Genomic DNA, 10,913 nt, shown 5'->3' on the forward strand with positions numbered 1-10,913 from the left:
ATTATAATCAATGTAATGAAACAAGGTATATGAATGTTTGAATGTGAAACTGATGATGTGCTCTGTAAACTTTCACTCAATCCACAATGAAAACCTTAAAAAAAAAAAAAAAAATTCAAGCCAAATTCAGAAGAAGATCTGGAACAAGGAATATCACAGATAACTTCAGATGGCTCTTCACTGAAAGCAGAAAGATGTTTACCTGTGCTTTCTTGATTACACAAAGGCTTTCGACTGTGTGGATCATGACAAGCTATGTACAACATTGCAGAAAATGAGTATTCTAGAATGCTTCATTGTGCTCATGAGGAACCAGTACATAGACCAAGAGGCAGTTGTTCTAATAGAAGAAGGAAATGCTGAATGGATTAAAACTGGGAAAGATATGGGCCAGGGGTGAATAGTTCACCATACTTACTTGATCTCTATGCTGACAAAATAATTCAAGAAGCCAGAATATATGAAGGAAAATGTGGCATCAGGGTTAGAGAAAGACTTATTAACAACCAGAGATATGCAGGCGATACAACCTTGCTTGCTGAAAGTGAAGAGTACTTAAAATACTTACTGATGAAAGTCAAAGATCACAGCTTTTCATATAAATTGCATCTGAATGTAAAGAAAATAAAAGTTCTAACCTTAGGACCAATAAATAACATCTAGATGAATGGAGAAAAGACAGAAATTATCAAAGACATAATTTTGCTCACATCAATCATCAACATGCCAAGGAGATGTCAAGAAATAAAATGACATATTGCATTAGGCAAACCTGGTGCACAACACCTCTTTTAAAAAGTCCAACACCAAAGATGTCAATACAAAGACTAAGGTGTGTCTAGCCTAAATCACGCTATTTTCAGTAACCTCATATGCATGTTATAGTTGGACATTGAAAAATGAAAACCATAGAAAAATTGATGCATTTGAATTATGTTGTTGGAGGAGATTATTAAAAGTACCACGGACCACCAAAAAAACAAATGAATCTGTGTTGGAAGAAGTACAGCCAGAATATTCCTTAGAATCCATTCTTCCTCTTTTACATTTTAGACATATTAACAGGAGGGATAAGTCTTTGGAGAAGAATGTCATGCTTGGTAAATTGGAGGTTCAATGAAATAGAGGAAAACACACAAAATGGTTCCACACAATCTCAGCAGCAATGGACTGAAGCATAATTGTAATGTCGATGAGGATTGGGTGGATTATTCCTGTGTTTTATATGAGTACTATGAGTCAGTATTGGCTCAAAGGAACAACACCAAACAAAAAGTTCCATAGGGTTAGAATCAATTTCATTCCAGTATGACATATGTTAACCTAATTGATAACATCTTTAACGATCCTAGTTCCAAGTAAGGAATTATGTACAGTTACAGGATTTGGAATTTTAACATATATTGGGGGATGATATGATTTAATCCATAGTAATCATAGAATATGTAACTAAGGATATTTTTCTACAAAGAATATGGATCCACAGTCTGTCCCCTTGTCTGAGTCCTGATTGTCTTAATTGGCAGTTGTGATACAATCATTCCCACGATGAGATTAAATATAAAGCAATCACTTCAGTGATGGGATCTGCTATAAGCAGCCAATCAGTTCAACGGTGGATCACTCTGGGTGTGACTATGTCATATATACTTGAGAATTTGACAAAGCTGGCTTGCTTTTGCTCACTTTCGATCCTATTTATGGATAGTTATCATCTGACCTCTTGCACTGACAGCTTGTTTTAGCACAGTGGGTTATTGCCTGCTAATGTAGAATTCAGCAATTGCTCATATAGGCTTCACCCGGAACTGCAGGTACCTGCGTTGAGAGGAGACTTCGACTCGGTAGCTGATTCCCAGACTTGGGACGTTCCAGCCTCCCTGAGGACTGTGTACACCGACCCTGAAAACCACAGACCAGAATTGCTGTTTGGAGCAGATACACCAGCATGAGTAGCAGGAACGCATCCACACTCTTGGACATCGCAAACCAGAACCTGCTCAAGAATGAGAACTTGGCCATCTCTGCTTTGCAATGGCTGCCACCACAACTCTTCCCACCCCTGTTCATGGCAGCGGTGACTGGAAGGCACACACAGATGATTAAAGCAATGGTGGGATCCTGGCCCTTCCCCCGCCTCCCCCTGGGAACTCTGATGGAAACTGGGCAGTCTGACCAGGACATCTTACATGCTGCACTAGATGGGCTCGATGTGCTGCTTGCCAACATGACACATCGCAGGAAAAGAAAATTGCAAGTGTTGGATTTATGCAACAACACCCACACCAACTTCTGGGAACTTTGGTCTGGAGACCCAACAGGAACCAGTGTGTGCTCATCAGAGCAGGCAGCAGATGAGCAACACGGGACACAGAGGAAAAACATCAAACATTCAAGTTTTGTGGATAACCAACCCTTGGCCCCCTTGGAGGTGCTCACGGACCTGTGTCTCCAGGAAGCTGGCCCCGATGAAAGCCTCACCTTCCTCATTGAGAGGGTGGAACACAGGAAAGGCCTGTTGCACCTGGTCTGTAAGAGGCTGGAGTTGGTGGACATGCCAACCTTCTCTCCATTGATTGAGAAGATACTGAACACTGTGCGGCTGGACTGTGTCCAAGTGTTAGAGGTAAACTGTGTCTGGAAACTGTCCTCCCTACTCAACCTTGCTCCTCACCTGGGCCAGATGGTCAATCTGAGAAGATTGTTTCTTTCAGGAATCACCGCGCATGACTGGAATTTCCAGAGCACAGAGCAGGAGGTGGAGAATGGAATAGCCCAATTCTCCTCTCAGTTGCTCCATTTGCACCACATACAGGAACTCATCCTGGTCTCAGTCCTCTTCCTGGAAGGTCATCTGGACCGGGTGCTCAGCTGCATAAAGACTCCATTGAAGACCCTCTGGATAACTGATTGCTGCCTTTCAGAATCCGACCTGATATTCCTGGTCTTGTGCCCCAGCACCAGTCACCTAATGTCTCTGCATTTGAGTGGTGTCATCCTGACTGACTTCAATGCTGACATCCTCAGAGTTCTGCTCCAGAGAACAGCAGCCACCCTCCGCTTCCTGGACTTGAATGGGTGTCACATCACAGATGCCCAGCTCACTGCCATCCTCCCTGCCCTGTGCTGCTGCTCCCAGCTCTTCAGTTTCAGCTTCTGTGGAAGCCCAGTCTCCAGGGCTGTCCTGGAGAGCTTGCTGAGACAAACCCTCCCACTCTGCAAGTACACCTTCCTCCAGGTTCCTGCTCCTCGGGAGTGTTACATGGACCTGCAAGGCACTCTCCACCCTGGAAATCTTCAGGTTTATATGCACTATCTGAAGAGGACGTTGCAGGACTTAAGTTGGGAGCCCATTTCTATTGACAGTCACTATGACCCCCATATAGGATATTATTCAATTGCCCTCCATTTTGAGATCTGATGTGATTATCCTGCATGTTGTACTATGTTGTAAATTCTGACCCCCCTGCAATTGTGGATTTCCACCCGCTTAGAGTTTGAATAAATGTACAATTGTTAAAAAAAAAAAAAAGTATATGCAGAATTAATTACTCCAGTCCTTTCCCATATAGACATATACATTGTATAAAGAGTCCTAACTGAAGCAGCTATATGAGAGTAATCAAAACTCTGTCTTTTCTGATTAGGTTGTTTGCCTTGTTGTTCCTAAGTTGTGGGGTCCTTTCCTATTTGCAGTTATTACCAGATATATAAGGAGCCCTACTAGCATAGTAGCGTAGTAGTTACAAATCAGGCTGCTAATCTCATGGTCAGCAGTTCGAAACTACCAGCTGTTCTGTGGGAGAAAGATGAGGCATTCTGCTCCCATAAAGATTTACAGCCTTGGAAATCCTATACAGGGTCGCTATGAGTTGGAACCAACTCCACAGCACACTACCACCACATTAGCATAGTGCTACTAATTGGGCTGCAAACTGCACGGTTTGAAGTTTTAATCTACTGGTTGCTCCACAGGAGAGTAATGAGGCTTTCTGTTCCATTGGCTGAAAGCAGAGAATATCAGAAAGATGTTTGTTGTTGTTGTTGATGTCAGGTGCCATTGAGTCGGAACCGATTCATAGCGACCCCATGCACAGCAGAACGAAACAATGTCCGATCCCGGGCCAGCCTCACTACCTCTGCAACACTTGACGCCATCAATGATGCCACTTGGCTGATCCATCTCATTGGGGGTCTTCCTTTCTTTCTCTGACCCTCCATCTTACCCAACATGACATCCTTCTCTAGCAACTGTTCCTTCCTGACAATACATCCAAAGTATGAGAGACAAAGTTTAGCCATCTTGGCCTCCAAGGATCACTCTGGCTGCACCTCTTCCAAAACAGATCTATTGGTTATTTTGGCAGTCCATGGCACTTTTAGTATTCTCCTCCAACACCACAATTCAAAGACATCAATTCTTCTACGATCTTCCTTATTCACTGTCCAGATTTCACATCCATATGAGATTACTGAAAATACCGTGGCTTGGGTCAGGCTCACCTTAGTCCTCAAGCTGACATCCTTGCTCTTCAACACTTTAAAAAGTTCCTGTGCAGCAGATTTGTCATCTGATCTCTTGACTGCTTCTTCCGCGAACGTTGATAGGTGATCCAAGAAGAATGAAGTCCCTGACAACTTCAATCTTTTCTCTGTTGATAAGAATGTTGTTTATTGGTCCAGTGGTGAGGATTTTTGTTTTCTTGACATTGAGATGCAATCCATACCGAAGACTGTGTTCTTTGATCTTCATCAGTAAATGTTTCAAGTCCTCTTCACTTTCAGCAAGCAAGTTTGAATCATCTGCATATCGCAGGTTGTTAAAGAGTCTTCCTCCAATCCTGATGCCACGTTTTTCTTCATAGAGCCCAGCTTCGTATTATTTGCTCAGCATACAGGTTGAATACATATGGTGAAAGAACACAACCTTGTCGCACACCTTTTCCAATTTTAAAACATTCAGTGTTCCCATGCTCTGTTCAAATAACTGCTCTCATGGACGTGTTTAAATTTTCTTCAGCAATCGATTATTCCACTGTCAGCTGCATTTTCCTAAATTCACATTCAATACATTCCATGTTCCAATTTTTAATGAATATTTATAGTTGTTTCTCCTTGTTTTGAGTTATGCCCTAGCAGTAAAAGAAGGTTCTGAAAGTTTTACTCCATTCGTGTCATCATGGTTAACTCTTCTTTGAGAAGGCAACTCTTCCCGGGTCATATCTGGAGTGAGATTCCAGCTTGAGGAACTCATATTCTGGCACTATATCTGACACTGTTCTGCAATTATTTTTAAATTTTTCAGTGGCTAACCTTTCAGAAGTGGTCTGACTCTTGTTTTTCCTAGTCTGTTTCAGTCTGGAAGTTCTGATGAAACTTGTCCACCATGGGTGATCCTGCTAACATTTAAATATGGTGGTATAGCTTCCAGCATCACTACAACATACAAAGAACTAACAAAGAAATGGTGTGTATTACTTTATGTTTATCTGGGTATGTCCTTATTTTAGTTTAGTGTTTGAGAGACAGTTTTTCTGAATATATGATATTTGGTTGGCAATTCCTATCTTTCCAGAATTTATATATGGAATAATATTGCCTTCTTACCTGCACAGTTTCTTTCAAGAAGTCAGTGGTTGGTCTTACTGGTGCCCCTTCGTAGGTGATATTTTGTGTCTCATGAGTTGTGGATAGAATTTTTTTATTGTATTTAGTTCTGGGATTTAAATTATGATATATCTCAGTGAATTTCTTTTGGGATCTGTCTGCTATGGAGATTTTGAACATTTTGGATGGAAATCTTCTCACCTTTCATGGTATTAAGGAAATTTTCTACCAGTAAATTTTAATGGCTTTCTCTGTGGTTTTATTTCCCTTTATTCTGAAATTCCAATCAAGTATAGGTTATTCCTCTTGATAGTATCCCACATAACTATCAGGCTTTCTTTTTCTTCATTCTTTTTAAAAAATTTGATCTTTAGTTGAATTAGTATCAAAAGATTTTTCCTCTGTTTTATTGACTCTTTTTTCCATTGATTTAATTCTAGGTCCTATAACTGTCACCTATTTTTGATATTTGTTGTCAAATTCTGTAGTTACAGTTGCTGTTTTTATATGGGTTCATATAGTCTATTTTGTCATTTTGTCCTTATGTTGTTTTCCTGAATTACTATAGGGATGTCATAGGAAAATGCCACAGACTAGTTGGTTTTAAAGAGCAGAAATGTGCTGTTTCATATTTCTGGGGTCTAGAAGTCCGCACTCAAGGCAGGGGTAATGCTGTGCTCTGTCTCAGTTGACTCTAGAGGAATATTCTTCTTTTTCTCGCTCATATTCTGTTAGTTGCAGGTATTTATTGTGTTCCTTGACTTGTAGACAGATGGATCCTTACATGGTTCCTCCTGTACATCTTTGTCTTTATTTCTGTTCTACCTTTTATAAGACAAACTTTGAGGGATCCGTACTAGGACCCTCTTCTTTATAAAACATGATGTACATCTTCAGGACTGGTGCTTCCTGATAATATGTCCAAAGTATATGAGACTATGTCTTGCCATCCTGCTTTCTAAGGAGTATTCTGGCTGTAATTCTTATAAGAGATATTTGTTCATTCTTCAGGCAGTTCATTCAGAAGCATCAATTCTTCTTCAGTCTTCTTCATTTGTTGTCCAGTTTTTGCATGCATTTGAGAATATTGAAAATACCTTGACTTGGATCAGGTGCACATTAGTCTTTTGAATACTTTAAAGGGAGGTCTTTGTAGCAAGTTTGCACAATGCAATGCATTGTTTGATTTCCTGACTGCTGCTTCTTTGGGCATTGATTATGGATTTAAGTAAAATGAAATCCTTGGAGACTTTGATTTGTTTCTGTTTATTATGATTTTACTTATTGGTCCAGCTGTGAGGACTTTTGTTTTCTTTATGTTTTGGTGTTACCTATATTGATATAAGGAGCTCTGGTAGCATAGTGGTTATCAATTGGACTGCGAACTACAAGGTCAGCAGTTTGAAACTACCAGCTGTTCTGTGGGAGAAAGATGAGGCATTCTGCTCCCATAAAGATTTACAGCCTTGGAAGCCCTGTACAGGGTCGCTATGGGTCGGTACCGACTCAACGGCACACAGTCACCATATTGAGGAATGTAGTCTCTGATTGTCATCAGTAAGTATTTCAAGTCCTTTTCACTTTTGGCATAGAAGAGTGTGCTATCTGCATATTGAAGGTTGTTAATGAACCTTCCTGCAATCCTGATACTATGTTCTTCATATACTTCAGTTTCTTGGATTATTTGTTCAGCACACAGATTAAATAAGTAGGGTGAAAATATATCTCTGACACACACCTTTTTAAAATTTTAAACCACTTAGAAGGAGTCCTGGTATGGCACTGTAGTATAATCCACTATACTGTAAGATTAAAAAATTTATGGTAATAGCGTTCCAAAGAAATCAGCAGTTTAAAAGTGGGCAACTCATTTTAAGAAGGAATGAGATGATGTTGAAAATGAAGTCCACAGGACCGCCCATTGTATCAATTTGCAATGAAACAATCTTGCTTGTACCTTAGTTTTATAGTGCTCTTATAACGGAAATGCTACAAGTGAATCATTTTAACAAACAAACTTATACTCTTACAGTTTGGGAGGATATAAGTCAGAATCCAGGGCACCAGCTCTGGAAAGGGTCCTGTTTCCTTTCTGTATCTGTTGTTGTTGTTGTTGTTAAGTGCCGTTGAGTCAGTTCCGACCCATAGAGACCCTGTTCAGGGTTTCCAAGGCTGTAAATCTTTACGGGAGCAAAAAGCCTCATCTTTCTCCCACGGAGCAGCTGGTAGTTTCGAACTGCTGACCTTAAGGTTCGCAGCCCGATTCGTAACCACTAGGCCAGCATTAATTGGAGATATCCGTGTGTCTTGACATCAATCTCCACAGAATCTAGGCACATCACAGTGCAGAAACCCCAGATCTAACGGATACATTCCACTCTTAGCTTTTCTTTTTTGTTGTTAGTAAGTCCTTTTGATCTCTGCTCATTTCTCTCTGTTTTTACCTCTTGAGTACAAGGTGTTGCAGATCACACCCCAGGCCCACTCCCTTTACATCAGATCAGGGCCATGATAGGATTAAAGGTGCTGCATCCTACCCTTAATCTTTTTATTGTTATATCATGTTACGTCACTTTTCATCTTCCATCATATTAGGTCATATTGTATATTCCCATAATGCTACTTTTCTTCATCACATAACTGCCATATTATGTTATTACATAATTGCTGAACAAGTGAGAATCATGGTCGTCAAATTCACACATATTTTGGGGGACACAATTTAATCCATGCCCATGTCTTAATTGAAGAGGACCTAGGATTAACAGCAGAAGCTATAGCCAACACCATAGATATCTCAATTGATTCTGCTTCCACAATTCTGACTGAAACTAAAGTTGAGAAAATTTTCTGCTTGATGTGTGTAAAAACTATTGTGCCCAGGTCAGCTGCAGACAAGAGCAGAGCTTTCACTGGTAATTTTAAACAAGTAGGATCAAGACCCTGCAGAATTTCTTTCAAGAATTGTAACAGGAAATGAAACATGGTGTCACCAGTACAATCCTGAAGAGAAATCACACAACAATGGCTACCAAGAGGTCGAAGTGGTTCAATCATAACATAAGTTGACCAGTGCAAAACAGAGGTCAGGGAAATAGTGTTTTGGGATGCTCAAAACATTTTGCTTGTTAACGGTCTGGAGGGCCAAAGAATGGTAACAACTGCTTATTATGAGAGTGTTTAGAAAAAGTTAACCAAGCTGTAGGAGAACAACTCTAAGGAAAACATCATTAGAGAGTCCATCACAGCAATGTTCCTGCTCATTCCTCTCATCAAACAAGGGCAATTTTGTGAGAGTTTCGATGGGAAATCATTACACCTTATAGTCCTGATATGGCTCCTTCTGTTTTATTTTTGTTTCATAATCTTAAAAAATCTTTAAAATGCACCCATTTTTTTCTTCCATTAATAGTGCAAAAAAGACTGCATTGGCATGGCTAAATTGCAAGGTCCCTCAGTTCTTTAGGGATGGACTAAATGGCTGGTGCCATTGACCTGGATGGACCTTATGGTAGAAAGTCTGTATTTTATATTTATCATTCAATTCCATTTTCCTACAATGCTTTTTGAAAACCCCTCATATTGTTAATTGTATAGTCAGGATCAGCACGAATCCAATTCTTATCGGGAAGTGAATATACTTCACATCTTCCCATATATCCATTTTTCTTGCCAAGTACCTAGGTGGACACTCTCTACAACCTCCCACCTCCCAGAGCTGGATTGGAGTTCATAAATTGAAATACAGTTATCCTCAAATTAATGGCCATCCTTCTTTGACCCCCAGTCTCCCAAAGTTCAGTTTACACAAGTGCAAAGGACACTCAGTCCTTCTGATTGACAAATAGACTGATGGCTCTCTTTACTCCTATAAATTCATTACTTCACTGGTATAGCTCACAGACTTTATGGATTTTATCAATACTTATTTCCATCTAACTCACTGCCATCTAGTCAATTCCATCTCATAGAGACCCTAAAGGAGAGAGTAGAACTGCTCCTTAGGGTTTCTGAGACTAATAAATCTTTATAGGAACATACAACAGCATTTTTCTCCTGGTAGATTTGAACCATCAACCTTGTGGTTAGTAACCCAGTGCTTAACTCACTGTAGTACCAAGTTTCAGCTATACTTATGGTTACCAATTTATCATAACAGAAATGACACAGACAAAGAGATATATGGGTCAGGTTCTTGAAGGGATCCTGGTGCAAGGCTTCCATGGTACTAAGGGGCATGCTTCCCACCCTAAAGCAGATGTTCTCTTCAATCAGGAAGTGCCCTAACATCCATACTGAAAGCCATTTATTGGCTTTGTTGAATAGTCACTGATTGCATCATTGGATATTCATAATTGATAAAGTCATGCTTCCTCCCTTCTTGAAGTTATCTAGTAAGTACAGTCTCTGTAGCTTTCACTCATTTGCAAGTATTGTCCAGAGGCTTTACAAAATAAAGATACTTCAATTACCCAGGAGAAGCCCAAGGATTGTTTCTCAGGATCCCAAAACAAACAGGCCACTTTATTTTAGGAAAGGTAATTCATTACCACACAGTTTGTCAAACAATGCACCACTGTGGAAAACTAGAGATTAGAGCTTTAGAATTATTACACCCAAAGTGCAAAGTTGCTAAAATATTTATATGTTGATTCCTGTCAGTCATTTCTTGATAACCGGTACAGAGGTATGTTAATTCCATGGTGGTTCTAGCTTCTATACATATACTACAGCAGTAACCCATTTTTCATTAGTTGAGGTACACGTTAAAAATTGAAGAAAATGAGATGATGTTATAAACAACTGCATGGAAATAATTCTGTAACTTATAAATATGCACCTTTCCTTTAAACAGTATTCCTTTCAAAAATGAAAAATGAGTAAATTGAAATGTTAATTATATATGCATGAAATAGTAAAAACAAAATTAAACCTATGAATTTAAAAATCAGACCCCCAAAAATCAGGGTTTTAAGAATCTATGTTGAATTACTACCTTGAAAAATCTGTGATAGCATCCACTAAATATTGTATATAAGAGAATCAAGGAGGACAACATAGCAGAAAGTTGAGTACACAGTCTAATCCTCTTACTTTACATTTTCAGTGAACAATAGCTAGATGTTTAACAGTCAAAATATGTATCTTTTCCTCTGAGGAGTATTTTAAATTTTGGTTTTAATATTATATTAAAATAGTTGTGAATATATCGATATGGACAATATTTTGAAGGACAAGCTCCCAAAAATATTAATACTTTTCATTTCTTGATGGTAGAATTTTCTCTTTTTTTCACATCTATTTTT

General features: G+C 39.3%; 1 pseudogene; it reads left to right on the plus strand.

The window, feature by feature from the left end:
* The first annotated feature begins 1,948 nt into the window (after positions 1-1,948).
* On the plus strand, positions 1,949-3,421 carry LOC102822930 (annotated as a pseudogene).
* The last annotated feature ends 7,492 nt before the right edge of the window (positions 3,422-10,913 follow it).

This window comes from Chrysochloris asiatica, unplaced genomic scaffold (assembly GCF_000296735.1).
Source record: "Chrysochloris asiatica unplaced genomic scaffold, ChrAsi1.0 scaffold00033, whole genome shotgun sequence".
NCBI lineage: Eukaryota > Metazoa > Chordata > Mammalia > Afrosoricida > Chrysochloridae > Chrysochloris > Chrysochloris asiatica.